The following is a 12,321-nucleotide window of genomic DNA, read 5'->3' on the forward strand; positions in this document are numbered from 1 at the left end:
ACCACTGGCCTCAGCTTCCTTTCCCAGTTAAAAAAGCATTATCCGTTTCACTACCTCGTACTTTAAAACACTCTCGAAACAACTGTGTATTTTAAGTGTCACTTTAGTATTTCCCTTTGAAAATGTCCTAGTTTTAACTTTTGGGTACTTTTTCCAACACTGGGCCTGTCAATACTGAGTTCAAGGCGTCCTTTTGGATTTTAAAGCGTTATATTTTTCTTATGTCTTGTGCTGAGTAGCCAGTCAGTGATCGTAACTTCAGTCAAAGCATGAGAAGATGTGCTCTGTCATCGCCAGTGCTCAGTTCGTCATTTGCAAAGCGACGGTTAAACATACAAACAGAAATCATTTTCACCTCCATCTCCATTTTTCCCAAACACATCTTCTATCATCGTCAGGATGACGGGACGCCGTTAGTCTCGAGCAGTCCTACTGATACTGCTAAAGTTGCAATCTTTTTGTCGGTAATTGGCTAAAGTAGGACTACATTGTGAAGGAGACCTGTCCACAAATAAAGGGGACGAGGCATTTTTAGAGGCATCAAGTATATTAATCAAACCTGGATTCCGTTCCATCCGGCGTTCATCAGGTCGAAGCAACTAGTTCAGAACGTTTGTTGAGTCTGACTCAGAATACATCATCATTAGATGAATTATTGTGATTATATGTCTTGAAGGTTTACTTTAGTTGACATCTAATCAAAAGGTTCATCAGCTGCCTGTAGCCACAGATGACATGTAAAGCCCTTCACATGATGAGGAGGATCAGTCACTAATCAGCCTGCTGTCACACTTTCGAGCACACAAAGGTGGCGGGTTTGCAGCGAGGTTGGTTGTTATTCGTACCAACATGCGGGGGCCCTTCAACTCCCATCTTGGAGGGTTCTCCACCTGCACATGTGGAGGACAATCGATGGACGTCTCCCATGAGTCCAGTATTAATCTGACCTGCAGACCTGAGCAGCGCTCTTCATCTGGGGGGTCATCTCCCAGCCTCTCTCCTCTTGATCAGCTCTGACTTCAGACTTCAGAGGTGTGACATGTTTTCATTTCAATGCCGTGGAATCTATTTTTAAGCCGTTTTTTTTTAAACTTCAGGCAGATAAAAAGCAAGTGTGTCTTTGGGTGATTTATATTTGTTTAAAAAGAGACGGAGAAGTGTGGAAAGAAGATGAAGGGAGGAGGAAACTGAGGAGGAGAGTTCATGAAAGAAACGAAGGAGAAGACAAAACGTGATATTCGCTTGCAATTTTAAATTTCCCTCTCAGGACGCATGAATAAATTGAATATATCATAACAGTCATGATAAATTTCTCTGTCATTGGATACCAGAGATTTTGTCAATCCATCCTGAGACTCTTTGTCAGCTCCTCTCCTCTAATCTCAGATCAACTTCTCTGCTTATCTTCTATATATTCTCTCGTCCGTCTTCATTCATCTGCTTTCCCATCTTCTTCCCAAGAGCACGATCTTTTTAAGTTAATTTTGGTAAAACACACAATTTAGCACTCAGGAAACTGTCTCAACAGTGATAATCCTCAATCATTTGCTCCAGTGCACAAGTGCCTGCTTTAGGCTCCCAACCTTAAAAAGCTTAACATTTTTCAATTGAGTCAGTGGTAACAGTCAGTGGTATCAGTCAGTGGTAACAGTATTGTGCAATATTAATAATATAACATAACTAATATAACATAATTAATATAACAATATTGTGCTGGCTTGAAAATTCTACATGTTAATCAATTCTGAGTCACGTTACGTTCTGTAAGAGACTCGTCAGTCAGACTGAGGTTAGGGTTAATGACTGTAAGGATACAGTCCTATGGATTGATCATGTTAAGCCAATCAATATCTCTCTGACCCACGGGAGGCCCCCACATCATGTCATTGGAAGGATTTGATTGGCGCAGCTGCTGCAGCAACTGTCCTTAAAGGGGCACTGTGTAGTTTTGGAGAAGAAATTTAAACTGAGGTCATAATACAAACTCTGAAATATTTATTTTTTCCATAAGTGAATAAACAAGATGTTCTCAGAGGAAATAAGGTCCCCAAAACACTGTTTGAAGCTAGAAAGGTGGCAGGGTCCGCCACATATAAACAAAGTAAAACAGTGGTTTCCATTGAGAAACAATGGTGGTGGTTCAGCTGTATTTATTAGGCGTCACTGTGATGTCCCGAAGTCTCAAACGTCTCTGTACCTTAATGGGACTCGGAGATCAGTGTGAAGATGAGTCACTACTGTATGGAGACATGTCATGGGACGCCATTGCAGCTGAGCACATCTACAACTCCTGATCTTTGTGGAAGATCAGTTTGTTTATTACTACAAACCAGAAGAAACAAAGCGCGCTGTCACTGGGCGAAGACCAGTGCTGTCGAAGCTTCAGGCTGACTGACTGCAGGTGAGCTAACCAGTCCCACCCACACTTATTTCTTTCCTGCGTTTGTTTCTTTCTCATACACTCAAGGTGAGGACTAGTCACAAGTAAGCACATCACTAGAACACGAACAAATGTGCTTACTGACAGTTAAAGGTGCAGTTTTGTAAGTTTTTTGTTTAAAACATAAAAAAGGTGAAGAAATGGATTAAGCTGAGTGTTGTGATCCGAGGTCATGTTCCAGGCATACTTCAGTCAGCTAATAGAGCAACTTGGCTCCATCGCTAACTGAACTTAATAGCTATCGGTAGCTAGCAAAGAGCAGCAGCTGTTGGATACTCTGGTGATATGCTCTCCCCTAAAGTTTTGGAACTCCCTTTGAATTCTGGCCATATTTTACAAATGACAAAGTTCATATTGATGACATTTTTATGTAGACATTATGTTTTTAAAATAATAAACATAATAATAAACTCGGCTCAGAGAACGCTGCAGAATGAAAGTATCTTTTTCTTTATTAACATTATTATAATTCTGAAATAATAATTTTACCTATGGATTTTTACAGCCGATACACATAATAACCTGATTCTCACGGCTGATACCGATAATAATTTCACATTTTTGTATTTTAAAAATAAGTTCATAATATGTAGTTTATGCAGCCCTCAGGGTAAAAAGGCTAAGATGTAGCTGGCAAAGATGGATGATTTATTATTAATATCTCTAATAAGATTTATTGTGTTAAACTGAGACTTTTTCCCTCCTCTCCCAAACACTTGCGAACATGTATTGCAAGTTACAGCGCTGTCTTCTTCTGAACTTGAAAAACAACGGCCACTCCAGTGACGACATGTGTGGCTCTTGTCTGCAGTGCATGGCTCTACACAGGCGCAGCAGCTCAACGTGACAACGGCATTGTTCTTCTTCTTTTCTGTGTTTATTGGCGGCTGGCAACCCAATTTTAAAGGTGCATACCGCCACATACTGTGTGTAAATGCTGCACTTGTTTAGTCAATTAAAGCAATTTGGCTTTGTATTATCAGTTCTATTTATCGGCTATAATTTCATTATCTGCCGATAACTGATAATGTAAATTTTACATTATCGGTCTGTCTCCTGCTTGCTAGCTGATTGAGCCCAGTTAGCCTATTAATGCAGCCTAAAACTTTATATTTTAAAATAATAAAGAAGAAAATGCTTTACCTCCACTCATCAAAATAACCTGAAAAACTCAATGAGGTTCTCTTCATAATCTCCTCTTCTCCCCTCATCTGAGCCACTCCTCATTTCATCACCTCTCCTTCATAACCTTTTTCCTCACCCTGTACTTCTTGTCCCTCCTCCTCCTTCATGTTTGAGTCACCCCTCTCTATCCCCACCACACCTCCTTCCTCCTCCATCACTTCTGTAGTCTCACTTCGTAGCCATTATCCTCTCACCTCCTCTGCGTTCCTCTCTCACCTCTCGTCCTCCACCTGCTCCTCTTTATTTTAATCTCTGCTGTTTGTTTCCTCTCACACTGCTGGCTACAGCAGCATCACATCAGGTGCTGCCTGCAAGGGTTTACACCGTCCTGCAGTGTGATTCTGCACGTTACCAGAGAACGACTGATCTGTGGCTGCATCCCTCCGCTTTACTGATGTTGATACAACACAAAATAGTCACCAAAATTCTCACTGAATCACTCTCATTAGTCATGCAGGGCTTTGTTTGTGTGGCTGCGATCAAAAGCTCAGAAATGATCTGTTAGTCTACAATGTGAAGTTGTAGATAGAAATTTAAAAAAAACCCAAGATTGAGACATTTGATCTGCAAAAATGTAAATTCTGAATTACATCATTTTTTACATCAAAAAGATTGTCATTAAAGTACCATTAAAAGTTATGACAACTAAAATGAAAACATCTTGAAGATATTCATCAGTAATTCTTTGAACAAAAGGAAAACTTACACAAACTTCTCCAAAGGAAATTGGAATATTTTAAATCGTTTTTTGTTTTCTTTTAGATTTATTAAAGACGGCTTCGTCCCCGTCTAGATCTATAATCTAACGATAATTTGCAAGGAAGATTCACAGACTCATCATCCTGACGAAGGTCAGACAGAGATAATTTTGCGTTTTTAATCGGATACTTCATAAAGTTTAGACAACTTTAGCGCTGCGCACAGATGCTTTTTATATTTTTATATAAGCAAAATCAGAAATGTCTGCTGCAGATGCAGAACAAGTCAAAGATCCTGACATTAAAATGTGTCTCCAGTCTGGAAGAAAAGAGAATAACATACATTATACAGTACATTCATATATTTTTTAAAAGGTGAAATATATGAATGTATAACAGCAGCAGGAATATTTAGATAAAACTTTTTATTTAACAAGCTTGACTTTTATGGTCAAGTTTGAGAAACTCCTCATTGTATCTCTTCTTTTTAGAAAGATTTATAAAAGGCGTGTAGTCAAAAAAGATTAGCTGGAGAAGAGGTCGGGGCGTTCTCACCTCTTCCGTCTTCTTAATGACTTTGTCATGTCTTTTTTGGACAATCAATGTGCTACAGATCAGTCTGGGAGTGTGCAAAGTTCATCCGCCCACATAGTGATTTCACAACCACCCACATATGCCTTTGTTTCTTCCACACTTTTTGTATCCCACATAGTGAACCCAAAGAATATGATAAGATGTATCATAAACTACATGAATATCATATCATATGTGGATATATCATAAACAATATGAGGTTGCAAAGGAATATATACATTTCCACCACAGACGCTAAAGAGATGACAGAAAATGTGGAGAGGGAAATGCAACAAGATCCTCGGCCAGGTGGTTTGAGTCTGTGTGGTTCATCTTTAGCATCTGAACTCATTAACTTATACTAACTGTATTAGTAAGTAATACAGTAATGCAGTTTTGGCACAGACACTGTCAATATGGAGCTCTGTTATCTCAAACCTCATCAATGACACAAGCTGCAAAATGACATCGAACCTGATGTGAACCACCTGTGGCCGTGCTGTCAATACTGATAAAGTTATTTCAGAATAAGTTCAAAGTTTGGCTAATTTCAGCCCGTCCTCAAATGAAAAATAACCACATGACTGCGGCTGTGAAAGCAGCTTATTAGGAACTTTTCTTTATAAGCAGCGACCTCTAGTGGTGGTAGTACTTAGTACAGCAGCTAAAAGGAGGAAGACAGTAGAAGTAGTACAAAGAGCGCGTCGAACGAGCACAGGACCTCCACCCAGGAGACTGCTGTTTGTGTCCAGTGTGAAACCAAAGTTTCACGTTAGTTACTTTGAGTTATTTTTTAAAACAAATTCAGGGGTTAGAGAAGAATCACTTCATGTCTTCATTATTTTTGTACATTTACAGCTGATTGACAAAACTGCGTCTGTAACCATGGAAACATGTTGTCACCATGGAAATGCGGTGGTGACCATGGAGACGTGTCAGTAACCATGCAAACGCATCTGTTACAATGGAAATGTGTCTGTTACCACGAAAACGTGTCAGTAACCATGGAAACTGAGCTAGCTAACTAAGCATGTGGCAGGCTTGACTTCTTTGTAACTTGCTCATGCTAGCACATTACCAGTTAGCTCACTATACAGTTGCTCACCAACTAATCTATAAATAGTCTCTATGTCACTACATTTCCAGCACTACTTTTTCTCAGCACTATTTCATCTGACGTATTAAACACCACTTGATACACATGCTGCTAATTAGCATTAACCCTAATATAGCCCATCTGCAGCACTGACTAAACAGATGTTTTGAAAAGACATCCACCTGTTTAACTCCGTTTAGGGGAGGTCAGAAAGTTTGTGTATCGATAAAGAAAATGGGACAGAGTGAAGTGCAAACAGATTCATTCAAAAAATCATGACGTACATGAAACATGTGACTTAAACATCCAGTGACGAGACAAAAACATCAGATCTGTGTGAGACGATGAGACGGCTGTAACCTTCCTCACATTAATACATTAAAGAAACATAAATGTCATTTTTCCATCTTGTTATTATTTGATTTGTGACTTGAGCTCTTCAAACTAATTTGAGTTACATTAGAATGTAAATCTGATGTATAACTACGGAGGAAAGAAGGCAGGATGAAATCTTATCTCTTCCCCTCAGCTCTACTTTCCCATCACCTCTGTTTTCTTATCTTACGCCCTTCATCCCTTCACTCCTGTCGTTTTATCTCCCTTCCCTCTCCTCCTTCTTTTCCTCGTCCTTACTCCCCCAAACTCTCCTCAGTCTCCTGCTTTTCCATCCTCCTCTCCTCCCGGTGTAAACAGTTTGGAGAGACGGCATTGACCGGTGGCATTGCTCGCAGCGACAACTCCTCTAAACTGACAGGACGCCCCTCAGATTTAACTCCCGTTACCACAGCAACCAACTCAGGAGAGGGCACAGCAATGGATTGTGTGTCGGTGCTTGTTTGGTGAAGAGAAACCAGACAGATGTCAGTCTGGTGAGAGGTTTCTTTAGGCTGAAATGACAGAGACACAAAGAGAGGTGGAGTGATTTATGTATTTGAAATTGAGTGAGACAGGTCAGAGAGATGAGTTATATCTAGTGAGAGAGTTCAGGAGAGAAGAGTGAAGCATGAGGGATTAAGAGGAGAAGACTTAGGAGAGAAAGGAAATACAGAAAAGGCAAGAGAATCAAGAGGAGGGTAAGTTTAGGAGTTTAGATACAAAAAGAGTGTACAAGAGATGACGACAAATTTTGGAAATATTGTGCAAATGATTCATAAAATTGAAATGTAAATATGCACTATACTTTTAAAGGAATAGTTCAACATTTTGGGAAATACACTTATTTGCTTTTTTTTCCAAGAGTGGATGAGAAGATTATGGCCACTTTCATGTCTTTGTGTCAAAGTCTCCATGAAACAGCTAGGAGAGTGCTATTTGCTTCAGTTTGTTTGTCTAGGTAGGGAGGGACTTGTAGCAGATATTGATCGACATTTACAATATACAATCGCACTGAATATGTGTTATGCCATGGAGCTAGCGATCTGCTGATTCAGTCCAGTTAACAGTCATTAGCTTTACTTGTTGTACCTGCTATCTGTCCAGAGTTGAGGCAGAGCAGATGGAGAACGGCATAAAATATGAGCCAGTTTCACCCAAATTAACTGTGAAAAAGGTTATAAAGTTTAGTTTTTGTACAGTAATGTTTGAGGTCCAGTCCCCAGAAACCCTTGGCAGCATCATAGAATTTGACAAAGCATGAGTCATCAACATATTTTATAATTTTCCATAAAGAGTACCTACACAATGACTTTTTTTGGCCATTGCTGGGTCTGAGACTGGTGTATAGGTTAGATACAGAGGAAGACGTGATAAAAACACTAAAACATCAGTTTAAAGACTGGCACAGCGGTAAACAGCTAACCTGGCTCTGCACGGATCAAAAATATACACATCTAACTCTGTCCAAGGCAAGGTTAATTGTCTCCCGACTCCAGCTCTGCATTTAATGCACAGACATCAGATTGGTATTGATTTCAGTATCACTTAGTGTTTTATAAAAATACACTTTGCTATTTAGCTCTAATTGCGTCCCAGAATTTCCTCCACACCGGCTGCTGATATTGTTAAACTCACATTTAAGTTTATGTTTGATTTGTATTTTTCACAGTAATTATTTTCCTTACACTGTTTAAGTCCTCTTATGCATGTCCCACCAGAGCACCTAAACAAATGTGAGTTAAAAGTCCAATGTTTGAATGACAGCACTTTCTTGGAAATCCAGTGCATTATAGAGTGAGATCCTTATTGCACCCGACTGTTGTTCACAAATAGTAAGTTCCAGGTCCAGGTTCACATAATTTAAACATCAGCTTGAAGAAACATTTGTGCCCGTTTGCACACATGTTCCTCTGGAAGCAATCGGACCAACGCTTTTGGTTTGGTGGGCAGGACCAACTGACACGTTGGCTCCCATTTAACTTATTATGGGTTAATTAAAAAAGCACTAAAATACAATGAAAAGAGGTGTGTCTCATTCAACCAGTACAGGAAGAAATTTCAGCATTGATTTTGAGTCAATGGGCCACATAACCTGGAAGCTATTGCAAAAAGACATTTTTTCAATACAAATATTATTAATAATAAATATTATTATTATAAATTATTATTATAAATATTGTAAGAAAAAAATTGAAGACACTAAAGTCCAATGAAAAGATGTGGGTCTCATTCAACCAGTACAGGAAGGCATTAGCATTGATTTTGAGTCAATAATTATTAAAATAAATTAATAAAATTAAAGAAAATCTTTTTTTTTTCTAAAAATCCAAAAATGTCAAACTGTTTTAAGCTTTTAATTAAAATAATGACAAACTTGGTTCAGTAAATTTTCATGTTTTTTACCTCAGTTAAAGGAATAGTTTGACACTTATACAATTTGCTTTTTAGCATCAAATTGCAACAGCAATGTGCAATTGCAATTGGATGTGTTATTCAAACACATCCAAAGTGAACTAACAGGAAGTTTGGGGATTTCGGGACACAGTCAGGGAGTCTGTCTTTGATGACAAAGAGAAAAAATATTGATATACATCTGTGAAAATGTGTTTCAACATACAACAACATTAAATATTGATCAGCTAAAAGAATGCTCTTTCCCATGATCGGTGTTACAGTGAACAGAGATTGAACAGAAGTTGGAATCAGTGTAAATTAAGGGACAGACAGAGGCGGTGGTTCACAGTGAACGTTCTTTTATTAAGACATGTTTTCCAGGGCTTGGTTGGTTTCTTTTGTCTCATCAACATTACAAACATTCAGAGGAAACATTCTCCACGGCGATGTGCAAAACGGCATATGAAAGGAAAACGGGTACATTCTCATTCACTGTTGGCTTCCAATGTGACCAGCTGGCCTTCAGCCAGAGACACAGACACTTTATTTTTTTGTATTTTATTTTTTTTCCAAACACACAAACAACGACAAGCTCAGTTAATTGCATTGATTTTTAGCGCTTAAAGGAAGAAGAAAAGGAAACTTTTGATTTACACCACTACAGGTAAAAAGGCCGGTACTGTATTTTTTTAACCCTCAGTGGGCCAATTAAATCTGCCGCTGTTCTCACCAGGTTTTACTTGTAGCCAAAACCTGGACTTGATTTACTCACTCCAGCTCATACGGATGTAAATTAACCTCCATCTCCACTGGGGAGGCGGGGTTTTACTCTTCAGACTAATTCCTTTATGTAATATGTAACTTTTGAAGGAAGGCGAACTGATCAGGAAAATTAGCTTGTTAAGAGAATCTGTGTGACCTTCACTTGTTTTCCATCCATTTGAGAGTTGGGGATTCACACTGTCATTGCCCAGTAGACGTGGTTTTAATTTGCAGGTCAAAGCTGAGAACATTTTCAATTTTTTCAAAAACAGGCTACATTTAACCTTTTGTTTTAGCATTATTTCAATGAGTATATTTCAGTATGTAGAATCTGCTACACACTGAAATATAGTCATTTATGCAGTTGAAACAAAGGTTATATATGACACATTTAGCCCTGGGTTAACAAAGATACCTAGATTTTAGCCCAGAGTTTCATAATGACCTATATGACCCACAGTCTTTTTTTTTTTTTTCATTTATTAATCAAAGTGCTTCCAGGTACAAGACGTAACCAAAATTCCATATCTGGGTTGTAGGATAACAACTGAACCTGAAATTTAGTTGAAATAGATGTATAGATTGTTTTGCTTATATTTATTAATTATTTGCCTTCTTAAAATATTACATATATTTTTGAAAGAAATAAAAGAAAAAAATTATCAAAATCGAAATGATCTAATGGCAAAATTACTTTACTATGCTAAAGTTCTCACAAAGACTGAAAAAGTTGATAAAGCAATAAAGTAATTTTGAAACAGAAATCTTGAGACGGGAGGTGATTAGCTTAGTTAATCAGGGGGTTACAGCTAGCTTGATAAATATGCTGAGAAGCACCTCTAAAGCTCGCTGATTAGCATTTTGTTTTTCAGAAATTCAGAAATGTCAGAAATTGTTCCAAATCCCAGAACTTCAACTTTTATTTCTGTTTTTACTCAGGTTAAATAAAAATCAGGTACACTTCCCTCAGCTTACACTCTTTATGCTAAGCTAAGCTAATCACCTCCAGCTTCATACTTCACATACGGACATGAGAGCGGTATCGATCTACACTTTGGGAAATATGATTATTCTCATTCTCGCTAAGAGTCAGATGTTTAGATTGATTCCTCTCCCATGTCTGTCAGCCACAAGCAGCAGCTAATTAGCTTAGCTTAGCATTAAGACTGTGGAAACTAAATTAAATTAAACTCTAAATTCTGTCTTTTTAACTCATTTTGATTGGATGTCCAGATGTTTGACATGCAGATTATCCAGATGATGTCTACTGGGTCCTGAACCAAGAAGGAGCATGTCACTTTAAAGACCTTCCCTGGGTTTGGAACCGGCAACATCTTGGCACAAAAATGAAACAAAGACTTACACACACCCTCCAACAGCACACACACACACACACACACACACACTCACTCACTCTCTCTCTCTCTCTCTCACACACACACACACACACACACTCTCTCTCTCTCTCTCTCTCTCTCTCTCACACACACACACATGCAGTGAGCTCATTCGAATGGGACTGACGCACAGGCAGATTATCACAGCAGCAACACCCCGCTTATTCATACATATGCAACATTCATCTTCCAATTTGCAGGAGTGTGAAACACAGTGATGTGGTCAGAAAACTGTTCAGAATAACCAGAACTTAATTACTCAGTTTTACGTCTCTCTTTTTTTTTTTCTGAGTCATTCTCATGTTTGATATTCAAATGTGAAGTGTAAAGTAAATGTGCTCACTGTCGGGAGGGTGTGTGATGTCGGAACTGGGCCCAGCGCGTGAACACTGATGTGTTGAACAGTTTTTATGTGCGTGGAAGAGTTAGAAATGAAACACAGTGTTGCTTCTGAATGGCAGAGACACCGTGTTTTGTTTTTGTCTTTCCCACTCTGGTTTTGTTCTTTTCAGAGTCGTACACACAGACTCGTCTGGTCCACATGTGAGAAGACATCCTTGTATCGCCTGAATGAGCAACGCAGGACGTGGAGGAGGTGAGAAGTCCAACCCACCTGGTTTTGTTCCAGGTAGAACGCGATGGCGTGAAGAGGTGGGACAGTCCCAGAGGATAAAAGACTCAACAGTTTTCACCAGAGAGGAAAAACCTCCAAAGGTGGGACAAAAGTCTTTGTTTTGAAAGTCAGCTTCATATCCAAATGTTGGCACTGAAAGTCAAGTGCAAGTCCTAAACTTTGAGTTTCAGTTCTTTAACAAGTCACTCTGGCCCCTTCACCACATGTAAAACTATTTAAACTTTTTAAACATCAGAGTTGTAGTCATAATTACCAATTTATTCATTTGAAAAATTCTCATTCTTTCTTCAGTGCTAGAATATTTTTTTTATTTTAAATGGCAATTGTTGGCAATATACATTTCTGTAAAACCACAGATATTTTTAAAAGTTAAATTTCTTTATGTTCAATTTTCAATTTAATCTTGTTACAACCTTGTGCTTGTGGTCTGGTTAGGTTTCGGCACAAAAACCATTTGATTAGGGTTTGGAAAACATCGTGTTTTGACCTAAAATACCTGGTTTTGTCACCACAAACTTTCCCCATAAAAATATCGAACTGCGGTCACTGGCTTGCCACACTTGTCACCTGATACATAAATGTGAACGACATAAAACACATTTTGGTACGTAGCCTATGACATGTGCAAATGTGACATATCAGTGGTTCACAGAAACATTTATATTTGTTCAACTTTGCGACAGAAAACACTTCTGTACGACACTAAAACTGTGTGGCTGAGTTAGTGCAATAGCATCTGGTACTAGTGAGGTGATTAATTTCTATCC

Source organism: Pagrus major, chromosome 18 (genome assembly GCF_040436345.1).
Source record: "Pagrus major chromosome 18, Pma_NU_1.0".
In the NCBI taxonomy this organism is placed as follows: domain Eukaryota; kingdom Metazoa; phylum Chordata; class Actinopteri; order Spariformes; family Sparidae; genus Pagrus; species Pagrus major.